Source organism: Lissotriton vulgaris, chromosome 2_1 (genome assembly GCF_964263255.1).
Source record: "Lissotriton vulgaris chromosome 2_1, aLisVul1.2, whole genome shotgun sequence".
Taxonomy (NCBI): domain Eukaryota; kingdom Metazoa; phylum Chordata; class Amphibia; order Caudata; family Salamandridae; genus Lissotriton; species Lissotriton vulgaris.
Genome location: NC_141687.1, coordinates 779,856,774 through 779,880,884, shown reverse-complemented (window position 1 = coordinate 779,880,884; position 24,111 = coordinate 779,856,774). Strand labels below are relative to the sequence as shown.

Genomic DNA, 24,111 nt, shown 5'->3' with positions numbered 1-24,111 from the left:
CTGAGGTGCATGAATTGGAGGATTGGAACTGAGTGCTATCCACCTTGATGGTTCCGTAAAACAACACCCAGAAAAAAAAAAAAAAAAAGAACTTAAAGTTTGAAACCCCATAGTGACCTACCTCTGAATTGATGGTGTTTGGTTCATTGGAATTGAGAAATGGAGTGAGATTTGGTAGTGTACTTGATTGTCTCTTACCCCAACGGGCAGACTTTTGGATTTCCACAGAAACAGATACAGGAATGGGTCGTAGTTTACTCTTAATATTTTCCTAAAAACAACAGTAAGTTTGCACATAATTATCATGGATAACAGAGAATCAGAAAAAACTGAGTATGTCATGGGATTCATTTAATGTACAAGATAAATGTAGCACATCTCTATTTAAATTAGTAGATCAATACATCTCTTCAGAACAGAGTGCAACACATTTTGCTGGTGGTCCAGCTTAAACATCGAGCAAAGGTTTAGAAGTTGACTTTCCAGAGAGGACAAACAGCTGCTGTGAGAAACCAGATATGGTGGGGCATATTTACAAGCAAGTGGCGGTGCGTGGGTTAGCTCCAAAATTGCTAAAGACACGCTCCGTCACTTTACAAATGTAGAGATGCACCAAATTTACATTAATACGGCTCACCCCTGCATTTCTTCCTGCACTGGTGCTAAAATCAGCTGCCTAGCACCAATGCAGGGCATGTAAAAGGGTTCACCCACTATTAGTCACTGGGACCTGGATAGTTATAGTACTGAGAGAAGGGGTCCCAGCACGCAAAAACATAATATATACAAAAGTAGCAAAGAATAATGACACAATTAATTTCGCATACATTGTTATTTAATCACAATGTAGGTATTTATTTATTTACTAGCAGCCCGTCCCGACGTTGTCCGGGAGCAATTAGGCTTCAGGGCCCCCGCCCGCCCCGGCGCTGTCCGTGGGTCCCCCGGAGCCTTCCTCCATATATTGCAGTATTACACCTCTATGTTTACTTTGTACGCTTTTGTAACCTGCACACGTACCTTTTTCCTCCTGTAATGCACCGTTTGGCGTACTTTTTTAATGCTACGTTTGCTTCCTCTTGCTACCTGCACACGTCACTTTTTCCTCCTATACCGCTATGTTTACTTTCTACGCTTTTGTAACCTGCAGACGTAACTTTTTCCTCCTGTAATGCACCGTTTGGCTCACTTTTGTAATGCTCCGTTTGCTTCCTCTTGTTCACGATGAATGCTTTTGTAACCTGCACACGTAACTTTTTCCTCCTGTAATGCACCGTTTGGCTCATTTTTGTAATGCTCCGTTTGCTTACTCTTGCTCACGATTTTCATTTTTGCTTCATTTTTCTGCCGCTCACTGCACCTAAATAAATAAATAAATAACCTACCTCATCCGCCGCTCACCGCTCCTCCCCGCCTGTCCGCCGCTCCTCACCGCCTGTCCACCGCTCATCACCGCCTGTCCGCCGCTCATCACCGCTCCTCCCCACGCCATGTCCGCCGGTCCTCCTTGCGCTCCTGGACGCCGCTCCTCCCCGCACTCCTCACGTCGGGCACGCACGTCGCGGCCGGCGCTTCTTCCAAGGGACTACTTTTTTTGGGGTAAATTTTTTAAATAACGTATATTTATTACGTTTATATAGCCTATGTCCATCTGCACACCCTGACGATTACAACAATGTATCGGTGTGTGGATTGGCGCTGTGGTTCCGGAGTTTACCCGCCTCAAAGGTTCAAAGTTCTTCCTTTATAATAGTAGTATAGATTTATTAACAGTTTTATATAGCACGTACGTGACCCATGGGTATCAGAGCGCTTAACATCATGTGGTATAGAATACAAATGCAGTGTACAAAGAGCAGAAAAACATGCTGACTTAGTAAATGGCGATTTAGACATAGTATTTATAGGTTAATAAAATTCTGAGGTAGAGTTTTTTTTTTTTTTAGGTTAAATCAGATCCTATAGTCATAAAATCCATGATAAGTCTTCGGTTTCGATTATCTTGTTTATGGGAGGAACTTGTTCATAAGAAAGATCTTTATTTCTTTCTTGAATGTTGTCGTGTTTCTAATTTTTCTGATGCTTGCCGGGAGGGAGTTCCAAATCCTGGGAGCTACGCCTGAGAAAGTCCTTTCATATGTTTTTTTCTTCTTAAAGATAGGAGGTTTCAGGAGCAGATAATTGGCATTCCTGACAAGTCTGTTTCTTCCTGTGATTTCTATTTTGTGGGCGAGATATTTAGGTGTGTTGTGATGAATCGCTTTATGGGTTATACAAGCCATTTTCATCTGTACTCTGGCTTCATATGGTAACCAATTTAAGGCCTTCAAGTGAGGTTTTATGTGGTCAAATTTCCTCGACCCTGTGATAAGCCTTGCCGCTGCATTGAGGCAGGCTTTTAGGGGTGCAGTTGAAATTCTTGGTAGACCAGCCAGTGTAGTACAGCCGTATTCGATCCTGGAGATAACCAGCGAATGCACCGCTAGTTTCAGGTCTGTCTCCGTTAAAAAAGATTTCATCTTTCTCAGATAGTTCAAGTGGAAACAAGCGTTTTTTGCCATGGAGTTAATGTGCGTTTTTCATATCCAGGTCTCATTCAGAGTGAATCCGAGAGATTTTGCCGCGTCCACTAGGGTTGGGATGCAATTTAAAGCTGTAATCATTTTGGACCATTCTTTCACTAAGGATTGATTTTTATGTGGTGAGATGAGCAAGAATTCTGTTTTGTTAGCGTTAAGCTTGAGATGATTGTTCGTTAACCATTTCATCGCTAGTTTGAGGGCATCGTTCATTGTGGTTATGTCTTCCAAGCTAGCAATCTTGATGTACAGTTGCGTGTCATCTGCATACATGTGGTAGGTTCGATGTATAAATTAAACAGAGAAGGAGATAGTGTGGATCCTTGCGGCACTTCGAGTGTGTTTGGGCATGACGGCGATATTGCTTGGTTTACTAGGAATCTCTGAGTTCTGTTTTTTAAAAATGATTTGAACCATTTCAGTACCGTGCCTGACAATCCCATCCTAACATGGAGTCTGTTCAGTAATTTTTCGTGATTGACTGTGTCAAATTCTGCTGACAAGTCTAGGAGGATGAGTAGACAAGATTGATTTCTATCTAGCGCTTGAAGTGCATCATCGACAATGTGAAGGATTGCTGTTTCCGTGCTGTGGTGAGCTCTGAATCCCGATTGGCAGTCATCTAGCAAGGAGTAGGTGTTGATATGTTTATTCAGCTTATTCAGGTATATCTTGAATATCACAAAAATGCATATATAAATAATTTACTAAATATTTACAAGTGCCCCTGGGAAGGAGGGAAGTGGTATGGTGATGGGAAGTGTGGGTATAGGATAGTGACATATAACACGGCCTAACGGCCTCAATGTATTATGTGAATATAGTCAAAATACAGACAAACCGACTATCAGTTCAAATAATTCTTAATCAAAACATCATGCTCCACTTATTACAATCAATGTTAAATTTTATGGGGTGGAGCTGAAGTGAAACCAAAGCTGTCGACGTTTCGACCCCTCGAAAATGGCAGGTACTAATTATTCCCTTGCGGCGGGGTCTTCATCAGGACGGGGGACGGGGCAGGACACCCAGCGGTGGCTTGTCTTGGGTGGAGATGGAAGAGAGGCCAAACGCTCTAGATGGGAGGGAATTCAGGATCTCAATTCGTGGCAACAAAAACGAACCTCAGTATGGAGTTCAGGTCGCGAAAAGGTTCAAGGTCCGCCCGAGAAGGTCGGGCACCTCGCGGTGAGAACCGCCGCGGCGTAGATCGTCGTGATGCAATACAACGTCAGAAGGGGATAGAATTAATCCATCCACGCTTCGTACCTGGATGGATTAATTCTACCCCTTTCTGACGTTGTAATACATCACGACGATCTACGCCACGGCGGTTCTCACCGCGAGGTGCCCAACCTTCTCGGGCGGACCTTGAACCTTTTCGTGACCTGGACTCCATATGGAGGGTCGTTTTGTTGCCACGAATTGAGATATACGCCATAGCGGTTCTCACTGCGAGGTGCCCGACCCCCCGGGCGGTTCCTGAACTCTTTCGCAACCTGAACTCCACATTGAAGGTCTATACCTGGATGGAATAATTCTACTCACTTCTGACGGTGTATTGCATCACGGCGATCTACGCCGCGGCGGTTCTCACCGCAAGGTGCCCGACCTTCTTGGGCGGACCTTGAACCTTTTCGCGAGCTGAACTCGATATTGAGGGTCGTTTTGTTGCCACGAATTGAGATCCTGAATTCCCTCCCATCGAGAGCGTTTGGCCTCTCTTCCATCTCCACCCAAGACAAGCGACCGCTGGGTGTCCTGCCCCGTCCTCCATCCTGATGAAGACCCCGCCGCAAGGGAATAATTAGTACCTGCCATTTTCAAGGGGTCGAAACGTCGACAGCTTTGGTTTCACTTCAGCTCCACCCCATAAAATTTAACATTGATTGCAATAAGGATGCAACCCACATGCCTTCATTAGGATGTAGGAATCTAGCTCTTTATACAATATATAAATCTGACATACCGTGTAAAGAGTACAGGGGTTCCCTAATAAGTGGACAGGGGCTTGCGCTACCAACCTCGAGGCGCTATTAGGGGTAGTGTGGTTGAGCAACCTTAGGCTTAACACAGAGGAGACCAAGACATCTGCAAATAGACACAATGATCAATAAATGACATACACGACTAAAGAAGGTGATCCACACCAATTTATCAAAATAGCAAGTATCTTTATATATTTCAGTTCAAAAAGTGCATTTTTGAGTTCTGCAATCTCATCCTATGGAAGGACAAAAAGGTTCTGCAAACAGGTACAGTACGCAAATTACGGGACTAATCTCCAGGAGTTAAGGTGAGTGGTGGGCAAGGTGCAAGGCAGCACCAGCAGCACACCACAAGCAGCACAAGGGTGGACAGGTGCAGGGTGAAAAATAGCACCGGAAGCCCAATAGGATTCTATGGAGAGAAGTCACAGCAATTAGAGGTTGCAGGATCTGGCTGGAAGGCCAGTCTGGTTGAACCAACAGGGGGAGTTCAAGTCTTGCGATGCTCGGTAACGTAGAGACACCTGGAGTCCTCTTCTCCAAGACCCTGGGATGCCAGACACATAGGTGACTTTAGGTATCGGTTTTCTAACCAGAAGCAGTAGCAGTTGAGGAGGCCTGCATGTAGAGGCTGCTCGTTGCGCCAAGGAGTCCACAGGGGTCAAACCACAATGGAGTTGAGCTCTGGAGGGCTTAGGGACCTTGTTAACACCATGGTCCCACTTCAACTTGGGCCAGGGGCTACAGGTGCAGTGGTTGCTTCAGGTGTCGGGTATTGGCGGTTCAGAGTCTTTGCTACGTAGTTCCTGCAGGATGCAGGAGAACAGGTCCGCTGTTCACTGGAGGTCTTGGGTCTTTATCGAAGGCAGGCTTTCTAGGGTCAACAGCTGCAGGAATAGCCTAATTTGGTGCAGTTTTCGACAAGGGGTGCAGACAGGCCGGCAGGGTTGGTACCAGATCAGCTGCTACTTCTTTCCATTTTGCTTTTGCGGCTCTTCAGTGTCCTTTCTCTTCTTATGTATGTCAGGATCTGCTTCTCTGGTGTCAGGGACTGCCATAAATACTGAATTTATGGGTCTTAGGGGAGAGTTGGGTAGTAGCCAATGGGATTTCCTGTGGGAAGTGGGCATAACCCTGACCCAGAATTCCCAAGTATGCCGTCAAAAGATGGCTACCTCTGAAAAATCATGTCCACCTCAGTGTATCCCACCTTAGGAGTGGTACTACCCTGGAGGTGGCACATTTACCTGACTAGCTAATTTTCCCACCCGTCCAGGTTCAAGGAGGTCCTGGAAAAAGGGGTATGGCTTTCTCTCGTGTGAGAGGAGTCAGACTCACATTTCAAAGGCAGCAGCTCTTTAAAGCTTGCCGGCCTGGAGCAGCTAATATTCAAGTCATTCTCCCAGGACATACTTTTGTTCTGGGCCTCCCGAGACCAGAGACGCTCACCCTAGGAGGTTAGAACAGTGTTTCAGGAGGCAGGCTGGCAGAAACCAGTAAGGAAGCACACCAGAGCCTGGTATGTATTCAGGGTGCATGCATTGGTAAATCTATCACCGGAATTAGTGTTGGTTTGTCAATATGAGAGGTTTGATACCATACATCCCAATCTTCAGTGAAGCTTTCATGTAGCAGGGTAACTCGTTTTCACCAGTGTCAGCACATGTTTTAAAATAGCTTGGTCACTTGTACTGGCAGTAATAGGGCTGACAGCACTGGAACATATCTGCTCATGCAGGTATGCCCTCACATGCAATATTGAGCACCCTGCCTTAGGGCTGTCAGGCTTGCTGTAGGGGTGACTTGCAAATATTACATGCAGTGTTAGGGGACATGGCACACAGGGATGTGTGACATGTTGTGTTTTCACATTTGTCTGCACCAAGACATGCAGCCTGCAATGGCAGCCTTGCATGTGCTTGGGGAGTGGGCCCTTAGTGTGGCCTAGTTTGTGCTGCTGACCTTAGGGACCCTCTTCACTACCTCAGGCCACAGGTACCAGGGGTACTATTTACTAAGGACTTAGAGGGTGCTAAAGGTCTTGCTAATTGGGGGAAATAATTGTACAGTTTTAGGGAAAGAACACTGGTACTGGGGATCTGGTTAGCAGGAACCCGGTACACTTCTGTCAAAATTGTATCAAATACCATCCTAAAAGTGTATGTGTGTAGGTTACCACAACATAAACCCAGTTTCCTACATAGGCCATACATTTTGAGCTGACTTACAATGTTCCTATCACTTACACTTGGTATTCCTTTATCACTCATTATCCTAGATCCTTCAACCATGGTACAATTTAATTAAAATATTTCAACCTCCAAATGCACATCTTTAAAGAGTCAATACGATGTATTTCTTATATCAATTAGAAACATGAACTATAGTATTTTCCAAGACAACACTACAGTAGAACGGCTGTTATTGATGGTTATAGGCAAATGTTTCTACAGAGATAACTTTCTAGAAATGAAAAAACAGGATAGGTTTTGTGGGTGGGAAGGCGTAACCAACCTTGTTCACATCGACACTAGAAACAGGGGGAGCACTTTCAGGCAGATTCTTCTATTATATGTAGGAAAGAGGTGTCTTATGGAAGGATACTCCTTGCGGTGAAAAATGCGGAGCAGTTTTCTTATGATCATGAGTAGTTATGCAGTGGAGGTTCCTTCATGTGAGACAAAGATTGAATAAAGTTACATGCATAATGCTGAGAGTGCCCATAGACCAGTCAAAGAAAAAGGATCATCTGGAGAGGGTCACCAGCTTGTCCTCTTACTTTCAGTTTGTGACAAAAGGCAGGGGGCTGTGGCAAATGTGTGTCAGGAAATTAGGATATCTTCTGTAAAAGTAGAACAATGATTGCAAGTGACTAATGACTTTCTTTCCATATTACCTGGACTGGTAAAAGGACTGGTCATAAGTTGAAGCAAAACAGAATTTTGCCATTTCTCTATTCACTTATTGAGGGGTTTCTACTAGCATTTTGAAGCAATTTGACACTCCCACCAAATAACGTCCGTAGACTGCAGCATTACCTTGCCTCGTGAGGTTCTGACAGAATCAGCTCTAGCAAGAAGATATGCGAACAGCCAGCGAGTTTATACGTACTTTACAAGAAATTTACTAGAGAGCGACAGACAATTTCACATTACTACAGTCCAGATAAAATCTTTCTGAAGCTCTCCCCCCCACCTGCAGATGAAGACGGGCAGTCGCACATTTCTCTGTGTTCTGCCCAGCCAGAGAAAGGGTTCCAGTCAACTTTGCTTAAGTGGGGCGATCTGTAAACAGAACTCGGGATGGTAATCCAAGGCTCCTCCTTTCTGTATCTGCTTCAAACGTGTAAACAATTGCTATGAAATAAAATGCAAAGAGACTGTTAGTTAATAAAGTTGATGCTGCAATTACATTTTTATCTATTAATTTGAAATATCCAGTGGGACTAAATTCCAGTTGATTATATGCCAATGATATTTACTTGATCCCCTTGCTGCCATTTGGGCTGTGGAATTATTTATTGAGCTAAACTGATGTGGTAAAATTGCAGGAAATATCATTCAACTAGGAAAACAAGTGGAGTGTGGTGTATAGCTCTTAGAAATGAAAGATAGGTGGTATGAAACGCTACACAAAAAGTATTTGTATCATTAATTGCAACATTAAAACAGCAATTGGTGTCAAACGAGGTTTAAAAGTGTTAGTGTATATTTTACATTTACACTACTAGAATGTGCCTTTTTTGGAGTATTTATAGCTGTAAACTGGAATTAATCAGTTACTAGAGACAGTTCAAGAATACATTACAAATGGGTGTAGAGGTCATGGACAGCTCACTAAGCAACACATTTTAACACGGAAATAATTCAGGGGGGTGACATCTACGTCAGTACTTTGCATACATGTTAAGTCCATTTAAAAGATTACATGTACAAAGAAATCCCGTACAAAATGTAGAAATCAAAAATATAGCAATTACAATGTTGTGCCAAACCATAGGTTAATCTTTAATTACTCTGTAAACTACAAATATTTAGTGATAAATGTTGAACTTGACACCTTTTCCCTTCAATAAAATGTCACCCATCATCCAGCCCTAACCTTGCCCCAAACATCATTGGTTGATTCGGTTTAGGACCTTGAGTCCTCTTCTCCAAGATTCCTAAACCGAATCAACCCTGAATCCCAATGTAACCTCATTCCTTTCTCCGAAACACAACCCTAACTCAACCATACTCAAATCCTCACCGTCACACTTACAAACACATGTAATACATTTGTCATTATTTATTTTACATTTGTAGTAAGTTAAAGCATGTATATTTATATATACATGTTTCTTTATAACAATGCTTTTAAATACATTTAAAGCATGCTACTTATTTAAGTGGACTGTTTAGTGCTGTTTAATTACAATGAACCATTGAAATATTAGAAAGACGCAGTTAGAATAAAAACAAATATAAGCCCAAGAACATTAAATGGATTCTTTTGTTGAGTAAGGGAGAGTGCCACAGGCAAATGTGCTTTAATGCCTGTGGCACTGTTGTAGTTGGATTACAGGGTCTTCACACAAGAGTCTGGAGCCTCTCAGGGGTATGTTCATTATTTGCCGTTAGGCCCTCAGTTACAGACACAGGCCAATATTGCCATTTCCATCAGCCGCCTCCTTTAATTAACTGCCAGTCTTCACCCAACACACCAAGCCAGACATTAAACATATCTTCACCTTCGCACTGCTCTTCAGTCACCATTCTACAGCACGCACAGTCAGCCTAGGCATCACAGACACATCACAACACAACACCAAGCAATCATTCTTCCACCATTCCTACACCTCCCTGTACAACAATTGATAATCAGCTTGTGTTGTATTTCATTGCAAGGCATGAGGACACACAGAATAGTACCTCATTTGTTGATTTAGACTGCACAGAAATGTTGTTCTTGAGTGACGGCTCGTTGTCTATTAACCACATTAACTGTTGGGTCATTGTACCAGAGGCTGCAATCTTCAAACACGTTGCTAATACTCCCATAGAGATGCCAGAGGGAGTAGTAATTCAAGCAGGTACTTTTCAAAGGTGTTCAGATGGTTTGGAGGGTAATATATCTCTGTGAGGCTAATGCTTACCATAGGGTGCAATGCCAACGGTAAAGGCTTCAAGTGACATAAAAATCATTGTGGAGTCAATGTGAATGAGAAGATCTGGTGATGACCACAACCACTCCTCCTCTACCCCAGGCTGTTGTAGCATTACGATGACGAGGTTAGGCGTTATGGTCAATGATATGGTAGCAACAGATGAATCATCTAGCCGGGTTTCAATTAATGCTATCATATACAGCTAGTTAGCCTCAGTGAATTTCATGCAGCTGCTCTAGGGGCAGGTACAAATAAAGAATAGACACATCAAAATTGGAATAGGGTCAGAGGCCACGGTTTACCGACTCTGCAGGATATACAGCACCAATACTAACTAATCAGAAAATAAAAAAAATAAAAAATATATAAAAAATACAAAAAATAAAAAGCCCTATAAAGGAGACCCAGATGATGAAGCATGTCACCGGGACCAGTGAGTGATGGGAATCCGTACACACTTTACGTATTTCTTTGATCAGTCCAGGCAGTCATCCGTTATTCTTTGTTCTTTTGTGTGTTGACCGCAGGGTATTTTTTGTATTTTCTGACAAATAAAGAATAACCATGGAGTCATGGAGAGTTTAGGCATAGAACGTGAGGTATTGCCATCATATGTTAGTGTACTTTGGCCAGAATGTGCTAGTGTGATTGGCTGGCATTTTACTAGGATCAGTAGATTACTATTAGAAGTCTGGGCCACCTGATGTTCTGGGGCGCAGGTGTCTTGTAAAAGCACAGCAACAACAATTTCTAGAATAAAATCAACACCAAGACTACAGTTTGTGATAGCTGAAGTCATGATTCAGTTTCAATAACAAACACTTGTGGCTACAGACCAGTTGTAAGCACCTTGTGGTACCTATTAATCGCAGTTGTTGCAATAGATACAAACCATAAGGTCTTAGACTAAAGCTGCTTGCAGACAATTAAATATTTCTCTAAAATCCATGAAACAAGGCCATATTGAAAGAAGTGGCAAAAAAACTAAGACGCAATTGGGAGGAGCACGAACTAAGGTCAAAATAAATACCAATGTGATCAAATTCGAACTCAATTATGAAATAAAATGCTTCCCACTCACATCTGAAAACGAACTCATCCCATTCACATTCATCTATCCATTAATTCCATCCATTCATTCACAAATCCCTCCCATTCACCTGATCCATCCATTCATAAATCCATCTCCATCAACTTTCGCATTCAATAATTCAGCTGGATAAGTGTGTGTTGTCTTGCTGTATATGTGCCTGCATGCATGCTGTCTGTGTAGCCGTGGCTTTGCATCTTCGTGTGTGCATTGGGCACTGTGTGCTCCTGTCCGAGTGGTGGTCATTATGTGCCTTAACACCAGTGGTTATTTTGCTGCTGCATAAATGTGTTTTTTATGAGCATCAATGCTTTTTTCTGTGAGCTCAGAAGAAAGTTTAAAGTTTGAAAAAGAAGCTAGAGGAGGAGAAAGAGCAGATTAATATTAAAGCATCAGCAGAGCCTAGCGCATGAGGCTACACGGAGATTGACAGAAGAGGAACAACTAATGCTGTACACCAGCATCAATGGAAAGAAGAACATGTCTGAGAGGCAGGAGGCCAAGCACTCTCTGAACAAGGTAGGGGGAGGTACTGAGATGGACTACTTAAACTGAGCACTGTGAGGGGGCAAAGAAATGGGTCTCTCACAAGGATTGGGTGGGTATTGGGGAGGTGAGGAATAGACACTGTAGCAGTAGCAGACCTTGTGAACAGTCTGATAAACACAGGGCCAAGGCTAGGGGAGGCACTAGGTCCAATGATGGGGGGGGGGGTGCCACAGTGAGGTACAAGTGGCAGTGGGGACATTCAACATAGCTGATACACTACAATGGAAGAACTCTTTGGCAAAGAAAGGATATTGGAATCGTCGTGTGACTTCCTCCCTAAGGCTCACTCTAATGCCAATGCAATATGTTTCTTCCTTGTGGTGCCACCACGCCACAACCTGAAATGGGTTTCGTAAGCAATGGTAGGGTAACTTAATATCCAACAGAATTTTGAAAATGATCAAGGGAGGTATTCTGTATGAACTGGCAGACAACTTCAATTTGGTTGTGGAGTCTGGGGAGTGTATGCATAGTTTATAAACTCAAGTTACATATTGTTGGATGACGCATTCACAGAGCACCATGGAGCTTAAGAGGGCTGACAAAAAAAGGTTTTATTTGAACAGAGACCACAGATTATTTCACTACTCATTTTGCGGATGCTTCTGTTGAACCAAGTTATAGTTTGCTTATCAGAATGTTTGTAGTATTGCTTAGTACATCAAGTAGAATCATCCATTGAATGTATCCAAATCGTGTCTGAATAACTCAGAGGGTTGAAAGACCTAAGTTTAAATGATGCTAAACATTCTCCGGGCATTTCTGATGCTGTATATAATTTACATGGAAGCCAGTGAGGGTCACAATAAACAAAAGGCTACAAAGGCCAAAGTACATGTAAATAATGTCAAATCCCAATCACATCGTGGTGGCAGGGGAACTCCCATTGTATATAAAACCTGCCCTCTGTGCTGCTCAACATCCTTATGATCATCCAGCTATTTCTTCTAGTGTAAAAACTAAATCCATTTGCTACCCCGGAGAGAGACAGACAGTCAGTCACAAAGACAGACAGTGTTTGTAGCTCAAGGGATCTTCCTATCAATATTTAATGACACCCTTTAGATGAAATTCAAGGCAGGCACACATAGCAGACTTTAAAGCCATCTTCTAGTAGTCCACTAGTTTGGGAAAGTGAGAGTAGAGATTATTTTCATGTCGTGGTTATGGCTATGTGGAAAACACCTGAAAATCTTTAACAAAATCCACATATTGTTAAGTGAAACAACCACTTCCCCTAGCAGCTAATGGTCTATTTTTTTCTATGTTCTCACAAAATTATTTGCATGTCATTTAAGCACAACCTCTCTGGACACAACACTTACATATTGTAGGGCTGAAGTCCTTTGGATTAGCAGTATACGCAAAACAGGCTTCGACACTCATACTGTAAAATAATAAACAGAAATTTATTTAAGAGACATTTTGAGAACATTCACAAAGTCAACTGATTTTAGAGATTTAAATATCAATTCACAGTGGTGATTAACCTTGTACAATAATACACCAGTTTCTAAAGATCTCACAAAATCACACCAGGATGATGCCAGGCATCAACGGAACCATGACGTTCCGTGCTTTACCAGGCAAAGCACTTACAGAGAATTAGGAATTTTTAAGTAGGACTAATTATCTCTCACTAACAGGATCAACAGACACTCAGATTATTGTTTATCATAGTAAGTTGTGCAGATTGCAAATTGAGCTATTTTTTGTTCATAAGTTAAAGTGTGATCATTTATTTATTAATTAGGATTTCTGTAAAGAGCTAAAGTTCACCAAATCCATTTCAGAGCATGGACACTATAAGAAAAGTCAGACACAGAAAGTTCTGAAAGTAAAAGGCAGTCTAATCAGGCCTTCTTCGAATGCTCTCAGGACAATGCTGGACTTAACTGAAAACCTGTTTGAACGCTTTGGTTTTCAGTTTCCTGAACTGAAGGTAAAAGTCTCTTTGAAGTTGAGTGCTAAGGCTAATCAAATGTTGCTCCCTTGTATCGGAAAGATATTTCACCATATTTCAGTCTCTTAAAGGAACATTATTACAGCAAATGAGCTGAGGAGCATTGTAGTTTTCTTACCAGAACACAGTTGATGAACAGCGTTAGAAATCAACTTGACATTTGCTCCAATATGCCTTGAGCATAATAATGCAGGCACATTTTGCCTGCCTGACTTTATACACTGTGCATTCTGGCAGTACTTTATTTTTTATTTTTTAGAAGACTAGTATATACTATAGTATGGTTGTCTATGACAGTTGAGTGCGGCAGAATATGCATATAGATGTTGAACACAAATGGATTGCTTCAAATGGTCTTCACCTCATTGAAATAATTAATTTACGCAACAAAATTAAAGACGTAATTGTGTTCTATAACTTTGAAATGGTGTTCTCAGAACAGTTTGATGGTAAGTCTACGTTTTGCAGTACAGCTTTTACAGGAGAAATAATCTGCTATATTTTAAGGAGTTACCAAATTCCACTAGGCTCAGTTCCAGTGCAGGACTTCTTGTTTAGATCAATCCTGCTTGGGGTAACCCGAATACGTTTTTTAATGTTGATAAACAAACCGTGCTCTATGGAGAAGATAATAGGAAATTAAGAAGCATACATGCAATATTTACATTACAAGAATATACAAATAAATGAACTAATTGGTTAAGCATTAATTACCAGACCTTTGTTACTTCAACATCTGCATTTCCTACTGCATATTCTCCAGGCAAGTTGGAAGTCATGCTAAATAGATTCTTGAACAATGCATGCTTGTTAAAGGAGTAAAACAGTTTAGAATACTGCTTCCTTCATATTTTGCTGAATTAAAGCCCATGAACTGATAAAATAGTGCCACAATACTCATACTTTAAATGTGAACTGGTTAGGGCTTTAGCCATTTTGTCCAGCACTAAAGTCAATGTAATTTAAATATCTTTGACACGATTTGGATCTACAAATGTTGCTAGGTGGCAGAGCAAACCTGCACATGTGGAATTATCCTAAATCTTTGTCACACAACTGAAAACTACTGTGAAAGTTTTACTCTGATGAAATTTAGATCAACCCACATAACTATCTGATCTAGTCTCCTGTATTTCGAAGTCTCATTTTCTTTTAATGCAGATCACAATAACTAATAACGTAGGCATAAGTGAGTTTTCTCAAGTGGTATAAACTAGGTATTGTGATTCTCTGTGTAGCCAGTAACCACTTTTGTAGGGTGCTTGACTCTTCCTAAATCCTTTGTAGTCCTTATTTCTACATCTCTGTCATTATAGAGACAAAATTAAATTTTGATCTAAATAGAAATACTGTTAATTATTTCTGCTAAAGTAAGTCTGGCTTTTTCCATTAAAGTTAGGATTTCTGTTTTGTCATTTAAGCTATCTTTAATGGTTTCTTGGACAGTAAAGGGAAAGTGGAACAATGCTTTCAATAAATGATACAGTCAACTATGATATGATCCAGCCTTTATCTTGGTCACTCTCAATGTCAGCCTAAACAGTGTCCATAAAATAGGTCTTACACTTTATGCTCAAACCAAACGGGGTAGTTATTGTGAAAAGCACTTTCTCTTTTTTCCCCTCCAAACTACATGAATGAAAACAGGATTATCATGGCCAGGTTATCCTCAGTGCTTGATTTGAGCAGCTTGTTTCGCTGCTCAGCACAGGCACTTAACACCAGCTCTTTTCAAGAGCACCAGTTAAGGACACATTCATTTATGGTTGGCTCGGGGAGATTAAATGGTTTGCCCAGAATCACAGGATGTGGAGCCGATGCCAAGACTCAAACCTGGTTTCTACAGCTCTGAAGTTGGCAGCTCTGGACATTACACCACAACCTCGCCCCGCCTTCACGGTTCGTAGTTGGTTCTGTTTTAGGAGGTGCCAACAGGAGAAATGCGCTGGTGCAAGCTGCCTCCTGACGGGAGGCCGGGCACTTAATTCTTTTTTACAAATTAACCACCGGTTATCCTTTATAATGCTGTTGGTACAGCCACTTCCGCTGTATTGCTTTTCTGTGATCATACAACCATGAACCAATGCTCATTTTCTTGGTTTAAAGTACTTTGATGAGGTATTTGGCAATTTTTTTAGGGTGAACTAATCTTTTGACCCTGGAAAGGAGTTTGAGCAACTAAATGCATAATGGGATGATACAACAATAAAGCGTGTAAAGTATGGTAGACTATGAACTTATGTGTGAACCTGATATTTTATGAAATAGGAGATGTTCAGTTATTCTATGAACTTTAGCATACAGTCCGAAACACTGACAGGTCCATATAAAGTTCAATGTTCGTCAACAATATAGTACATGCTCAAGCACATATTTTTTAGGCATTTTATTAAAAGATCGGTTTAAATGGAAGGTCACACCCTTCTACAGCTAATACAGAGATAAAGGCATAAGCTTATTAAACAGCGTGTTTAATGCAAACCACTACTTTTCCCTCTTCATTTGGTGACTCAAGTAAATAAACACAAGTCACCTGAATATTAATTCATGTGAAAGTTCGATTAGTCACATACATCCATGCAGTTAGACACAACAACCACAGTCCACATTGCTCTTAAAAGATGAACTAGTGTAAAGGGGGAAACAAAACAATCTAAACAAGACAAATCTAGACATACCTGAAAATAGTTACAGTGTCTGAAAGAGACCCAACAGCAACATCAGGATATGAATTTCGGTCTAGATCCATATTTCCAGCGACGGAATACCCAAAGAACCTAACTTTGTGATCTGCACCGCTTAGAATCTGAAAAAGAAATAATTTTAAGAGTCTAAAACTTGTTTCAAGATGCTCAACATTATCAAAGTCCTAAGTCTTCCACGTGTACCAATATTACAAGGGTTAGCGGTCATGAAAGCTACTACTACACATCACAGGTTATGTACACAGTGATTGCTAAAAAATGACCCAAGAGAATCAGTTGTGATTCAAAATATAATAGGGGAAATGGTCATGAGGGTAAGCAAGGGAGACTCCTAGGAATCTACACTTTCTGCTTAAATTGGCTACTACTGATTGAAAACAATCTGGGAAATGTGCATTCTTATTCGGGATCAGGTATCCTCTCTTAATTCTTTTAAATCCAGGTCCAAGCAACCAGCAACCATAGCTCCTTATATGCACAGCCCAATCAGCTGACACTTTAACATAGACCCTGGGAATGGAACAGAGCCCTGGTGCAGACCTCAAAAGAAGTGCGGAAGAAGAGAACTCTACTGAACTTACGAAGGTACCAGGCGAGCTGACTAAGAGGACATGCGATTGACTAATTTGCTGCTGTTTACCCCATGTTGGGAATGATGGCCAAACTCCAAAGACTGGAACAGCCAGCTGCAGGTGCCTGAGAATGGCTGAAGAGTACACTAGCTACGTGGGATAGGAGCAGCAGACTGCAAAAAGAAGAGACTGACCTACAAAAAGAGTCTTTGTACTGAGGAGGAAGGAGTATACTGTTTATGCACAATACCACTGGGGGTACGGTTTCAATCTCTCTGTGACAGAACAGGCTAAACAGCTCAACAAAAAAACCTAAAGTGTCTTAGAAAATTGTATAGAAGCAACTCTTTAATACACTTCTCAACTGCCGGTCAAAACAATTTCACTATTAGAAAGGTATGTTTTTTATCTCAGTGAGTAAATGTTGTGGGAAATTCAAACATTTAGCTTGCATTTCAGTTGAAAACAAATCTGCAAGTAATATGGTTCTACTGTGTGAAGAAAACAAGCAATTGTACAGATCCTTATGGAAAACAAACTTTCTAAAGGCTCTGTATCAATACCAAATAGGATAGTAAATAGCAAGATTATAATTGTTAGTGTGTGAATTGACTGAATATACACATAACAATTGTGTAGATGATCACAATCTACATTATGAAGAAAGAATTTATGCTTGCCTCCTAGTTGACAAAAAAATGAAAATCAAACCAAACAAAACTTCCTATTAGCCACATTCTACTAGAAGATCGATCTTGTTTTAAAGACACAGTTGGGCAGCTTGCTGCACAGGACATTGTGCACCAGAATTGTCTTGGTAACATATGTTAAGGCAATGTAGATACCACAATGTTCTGTTTAAATTAATGCAGAATGTTGCACATGCATGTGAGTTGAGGTGGTTTTCTTGCCACTATGGTGGATGATGAATACTCTGTGTTTATGAATCTTGGCTGCTGGAGAGCAGAGAAGTCCAACCAGTCAAATACAACTGCAGATTGCTTATTTTTATATTGGTCAGGTATTTATGAGACAGTCTTGAACAGCACTCAATCAGATGTACTTAGCCCCGCATAATGATTATTGCGAAGAAGACCTCTTGCCATGCCTTGCACTTAGTGAAACCGTAGAGGACTAAACGAAAAAACAGGCAGAGACAAAACCTAGAAAACCCACCAAAATGTACTTTAAAAAATAAATCTGCACTGTTTATAACAGGATCACTTAACACAAGCACTAATTAAATAAAATCACATAATAACCCCTTTTCCTCACAAAAATGAAGATCCCCTAAAACCACATGCATCGTCTATTTTAACAAAATGAGATAATCATAGGCCCTCACGGTTCCCTTCAAAAAGTGTTAACATTAAAACAGTTTCATAGATACGCTGTTCAACTGTGGAAAGGAAGCTGTAACATTCATAACACCATAATTGATTTAGGTTATATTTTATACACAAGTATATCAATTTAGTGCATACTAAATTGCCAGCGATTACCATGCAGAGTTGCTGTATACCTGGGTTTTTTCAGTTACTGAAGTGATTTGAAAATCAGTTTGCAAACAATAAAACTCTTCAGTCTCTCAGGATCTACAGCTTGCAAAGCAATATCACAACTGCCTTCCTTGTCATTTAAAACTAGTCAAAGACTAGGACACCAAATTAAATGTACAAGTGAGAGCTATTTAATCAATTGGTGCACAGGTTTGTGAACGGAAAGAGCCAATGTGAAAGAAGTCAGGATACTACTTCAGATGGTTTCAAGTTCAATAACACTGTTCCGGAATAATCAAATCAACGTAATTATTAAGAATATCATTAATTTACTAAGAATCAACAAAGTTCAACCATGCTGGGCCTCAAGGAACACAATTTGTACTCAACAAAGGACACTTGTTAGGTCTAGTTAAAGTGACAACTCCAAGTTATTTTAGGTCTGTATACACATTTAATCACAGGCCCAACCCCATGGAGTAAGAATGCACTGTACAAAACAATCAAATAAAAACTTTTACAAAAACACTTAGTTTAGTACAATTTTATGTTGTCTGTCAAAGATGTTTATTTTTAAGACATTTCTAGCCCCGACTTCATAGGAGTTCAACAAATCAGTAACTGTAGAGGAGTCTGACCTACAAAAAGAGTATTTATACTGAGGAGAAAGGAGTATATTGTTTATCCACAAGGCTTCAATAACTCTCTGAAACAGCAGGCTAGACAGCTCAACAAAAAACTAAAGTATATTAGAAGATTGTATGGAAACAACTCTTTAATACACTTAATAACTCAACCGCTGGTTAAAACAATTTCACTATTAGAAAGGTATGCTGATATCAAAGAAAAATAGAAAACGTACATCACATGTTAAAAATGATCTACTTAGGTCGGAGACATTGGAAAATTCTGTAATAGTTTCTGATTTGTATGCGCATAGTAGTTGTTTTAACCCCTTGCGTGCTGATGACAGAACGGTTCCGTCATCAGCATCGGTTGAGCTGTGCTGATGACGGAACCGTTCCGTCAAGGCGGAGTCAGCACAGGCGGAAAATACGCCCCGCACGCAAGGGGTTAAAAGTAATATAATGAATGCCTCATTCGTTACCATTTATTCCATTCTTTGCCCCGTGATATATATAAACTTTGCCAGCATTTTCATCATAAGGAGCACCAACAGCTATATCTGAAAATATATTTTTTAAATGCTTTTAGAATGCGCTTCTGATATGGCTAGTGGTTATCTGTGTGGAAGATATTATTTCAGAGGAAACAACGTTCAAACTCTTACAGCAGTACAAGCACAGCACATTTTTCAAAATTGAATTTTCCATAGTCATGACCACTTTGGCACAATCCAACTTTTCATGTTTACTCAGGATCAGGCATATACATTAAGTGGTAAAATTACATATTCAATGTCATCACTGAAGACAGAAAATGAAAAAGAATGTAAAATGTATTTTGCATTCACCTGAAACATGCACTGGAAAACAATGTACATCCTCAAGATATATTTTTTAATGCCAGGCTGGTTGAAATTAAACGAAACCGAGTTCATACTTGGCAAATATATACTTGAGGAGTAATTAAACATAGGGATAACTGTGCCAAAAACATGCAGTTTAGTTATGTACCAATAAACAATTTAATCTATCAATTGAGAAAATATTTTACAAAGTCTTCAGCACATCATGTGGACCACTCTGGAAAAATGTGGTTAGTCAAATGCATTGTAACCAACAAAACAAAGCAGTACAGGTGTTGTCTTGTGTTGCAGCCTTTTACTGAATTATGTGATGACATGAGGCGTGTAGTGTTCGCTCACACTACGACACATTCGCTATTGAAAATTAAAAACAGTAGGGGGTGAGTGGTGTTTAGAGGACTGCTTGGCAGATCCAGATGTCCTACTCCTAGTTCTAAAAGTTACACAACGGAGCATCCACTGTGCTCCGTTCTCCCATTATGAGCCACACCAATATACATCTGGTCCATAATTCTCTAAAATTTCCAAAACCTTGCACCACGCAACCAAAAACACACACATAAGAAACTTACATCTACATTGTGGTCACGTTCCACATTTATTTTCTCCAAATCAACTGCATGATGGGGTTTGCAAATTATATGTATTGGCGCCACCACCTGGACACTAACCAATCACCTTGGGTTTAACACTTATATTGCAATAAATGTCACTACTTTATTTCGTTTCAGCCATCTTCAACAAAGGAATACAATGCAACACCATGTAGATTTGTAATGACTACTGTACATAAACGTCATTTTGTTTTCCATTGCTTGTGACTAACTCAGGAATTAATTGTACACGCCACATATGTCTTTGCTTACCATAATCCTCCTGGCCGTAATGGGGTGAGCACTGCAGGACCTTAGACTTGGTCCTTTTGTAGCATGACTTTTCAGCAGCCCGATCAGCTTGCCTTTGCTGCTGCTGGGAGCGCGCATTTAGGGTCAAATATAACTAATTCCCAGCATGTGTATTCTACCCTGGCTGTGGGCACACAAAAAGCCTTGCTTTTCAGATCTAGATCACTATCAGACAACTGATCCCCTAACATGGACCAGAACCATGAATGACTTGTTTGTGAGTGTAGTGCTTAGCCATGGGGCTATCCACCTTGAACACAAACACTTACCTTTGAAACAGGGAGGAAATTGAGAACGCCTAGCACATTAGGGTTCAGGAAACGGTTAGCTCAGGATTTTCAGTCTGGCTTTTAGCAGCAACAAGACTTTTCACCAGGTTCCTGAGTATCCTTCCAGATACTGAACCTTACAAATCTAGAAAATAACCAATACGCACCTCCTGCCCCAAAAAGACATTTGAGATCTTAACGGATGATAGCACAGAGAAGACAGTAGTAAAGCAAGAAGTTCTGCCACCCAAGGTAAAGATAGCTATTGCCAACAACTCGCCAAGCAAAGGTGCAGCTTTTGTTGCTTTTAGGGGAAGTTTGACGCCACTTCAAACCTGGGCCCAGTAGAATCTGAAGTCCCACAGAAGACATTTCCACAACAGTTTAACAAGATCCAACACTGCGTTAGAGACCACATGGAATTGAGGCATGCTCAACATAAACAGAAGAGCCTAAAAACCACTGTAGAGGGTGACTGGGACCAAGGAATCGTCTCTAACCCTTAACTGGATATACACCTTAGCGTCTAAATGGACTCATTTTAATTCCTCCCAAGCGATATGAAGAGGAGATGTTTAGGAAGTAACACATGGTCAGATAAGGGGATGAGCAAAGGAGACTGGTGAGTACACAGTCTACCGTTAAATGACATAGCACATTATAATGCCATGAACAGCTGCTCCAGCCCAGATTTCTACACAAGATACTCCATCATTATTTATTTTAATACCTCCTGCCATTACAACGGTCAAAATGGTTGTGGAGAATAGTAAGGGAGCATCACTCAAGAGGCAAAAGAAGGCACTCATTTGTGAAGTAAACTTTTGGTACAAGACTCAGAGGGTGTAAAAGGGGTTAGTGGCTTTCGGTACAGAACAAGCATTGGTAAAGCCAATAGGTCTCGCCTATGAGAGCTACCGGCTTTTTCAATACTTTGTAGGCAAGCTCTACAGCAGCACAGCTGTAAAAACAGAGAGAACGGTGTCCATCGTGTTCTGCTGCTGCAGAACGTTAGTCACCAAGCATTTGAAACTGTTTTTCGTTGATTCTCTCCGTGCAGCCACAATACGGGGCGCTCGTCCTCAGTCAGGTCAAGATAAACCGGTGGCGGAGAGCAGCACCCGATTGGTTATCCGGTTCATCATGCTTATTAATACCCAGATAACACGTGCTGTTGGGCTGCGCATATTAAAGGGCGGTTGTTTCATTCACGCACTACTGACTACCTGCAACGACCTTCGATTCGAAAGTATTTATAATACTGAAATCAAAAGTCGGAATGCGTTGTAACCTCTAAACAAAGACATTATGCATAAGGAAAGTTTCTTATTTTATTGCTTTACTTTTCTGTCTAATTTATAGCGTACAGAAACTGACTTAATTATCACAAACATTACACTAGGAAGCATATACGATGTGAAATCTGGGTATTTAAGACGGTGTTGGGAAAAGGACAATTTTTTTCTATCAGGTGCTCTATTTAAAGTGGTTTGCATTAAGGCTCTATTTAATGGGCAAGGTGATGTTAGTAAAATTACGTTATGCAAACAGCACGTTATCCTATTTTTAGGAAACAAATCAGGTTAAAGAAGTCTCTAAAAGATTCTTTCAGAGACTTCTTTACTGAAACATCAATTCATTGGTTAGTGTCTGATTTCTTTTTGCCTTGTGTAGGAGTCTGCGTGCTAGTGGTTAGGGCCGGTGCGTGCCGTTAAGTCCCAGCCCCTGCATTCACGCCGGACAGTGTGAGTGGGAATATAAATAAATGTGGGCGGAGCTGCGCATGGCAGTCCGTGCCTAACTGAGACATGGTGTGTGAGTATTTATTGCCGCGCCCGCAGGGCCCTGTTGCGCACATCCCGCACGTGTGGGTGGCCCCCGTTAATGTAACACTGGCGACGAGGCTGGTGCAACGAACGCGCATCTGTGCTCCCTGCTGGGTGGCGCTGCAGCGTGTCCGCAAACCAAGGCTCACCAGCTGCGTGGGCAGTGCCAAGGAAAGCAGAACAAAGCAGTCCTTCCTGCCACAGCATCAACTCATCAGGGTGACCAGTGCCCGCACTACCTCCAGTGAGTCACGCACGCCGGAAAGGAGAGCCACACAAGCACACCTCAACCAAGGCGACTGGCTCACATGCTACAAGGCCGTGCCCATAAGCAGACCGCGCAAGGCCCACCTAGCACATCAAGGCCGATCACCAGGGCGACACACCCTCGCTGTGAAGCCCAGTAGCACTCACTACTGCCACTATGGGAGACCAGGATAACGCACAGGCCCCAGTACCAGCGACCACGCACCACCCCTCCATGGGAGTCCTGCCTCCGTTCAGTGAGTCAACGGACACTGCCACAGCAGCACCAAGGTGGCAGACCTGGCTCGGCGTCTGGAAAACGATTTCATTGCCACCAGAGAGAAGGGCAGTGTGGTAAAACGCTCACTACTTCTCCATTATGCGGGGGAAGAGATCTACGTGCTTTTCAAGCACCTTCCTGACACAGGTCTCCCTGTGGACTACGCAGCCGCAGTCGCTGCCCTAAAAGCACATTTTGACCCCCAGCTGAACCCAGACTTTGAGCATTTCAAGCTGAGGTAAGCCAAGCAAAGAGAAGGTGAATCAGTAGATGCTTTTCATGAGCGGCTAAGAGAACTAGCCAGTACTCACCTTGTAGGGGAAAGAGCCGCAGAGGAGATCAGAGCTCAACTGATTCTTGAAACTGATTAGTGGAATACATAGCATAATCCTGCGAGGCCTCATAACCAGGCAGCCGAACATACCCATGAACGACATCCTCGTGCTGGCACGTTCACATGACCTTTCAGCGGCACAGGGAGAGGAGATGGAACTTGCGCAGGTGCGCGGCGCAGAGAAAGATACCGTTGTCAAGACTGAACAGGCTGACGCAGTCAGAACGAGGGACAAGGCCCACTGACCACGGGATCGCCAACCAACAACCCCAAAGATTCATGCGGGTATTGCAGATATGAGAAACAGCAACCTCAGTCCTGCCCGGCGCAAGGGAAAACATGCACTAACTGTGGCATCGCAAACCACTTTGCCTCAGTATGCAGAAAGAAAACAGAAAGAAAACACAGCAGAAGGAAGGGAACCAGCCCAAACAGACGAGGCGGATAGTCCGCCATCTGTCGTGTGTTTCATTAGCATCCCCGCCAGGAGAGAAGAGGAAAGAGCAAACAGTTTACCTGGGGAACGACTCTACATCAGAAGATTAAGAATAGACGCACCTAGTCTCGTTCACCCAAGCCCTGAAAAGTCGGAGACGACCCCTATGCACGATACAAATTGCAGGGTCAGAAGTCAATGCGGTATTTGATAACGGAGCATCAGTGACAGTCAT

General features: G+C 41.8%; 1 long non-coding RNA gene across 1 annotated transcript in view; it reads right to left on the bottom strand.

Moving 5' to 3' along the window:
- Positions 1-24,111, bottom strand: part of LOC147731153 (uncharacterized) — a 117,553-nt gene that overhangs the window by 26,254 nt on the left and 67,188 nt on the right. The window contains exons 2-5 of the long non-coding RNA XR_015308620.1: positions 13,830-13,932; positions 12,678-12,739; positions 7,763-7,923; positions 122-271 (exon numbers count right to left, since the gene is read on the bottom strand). This is a non-coding gene — a long non-coding RNA (uncharacterized LOC147731153). The remainder of the gene's footprint in view (positions 1-121; positions 272-7,762; positions 7,924-12,677; positions 12,740-13,829; positions 13,933-24,111) is intronic.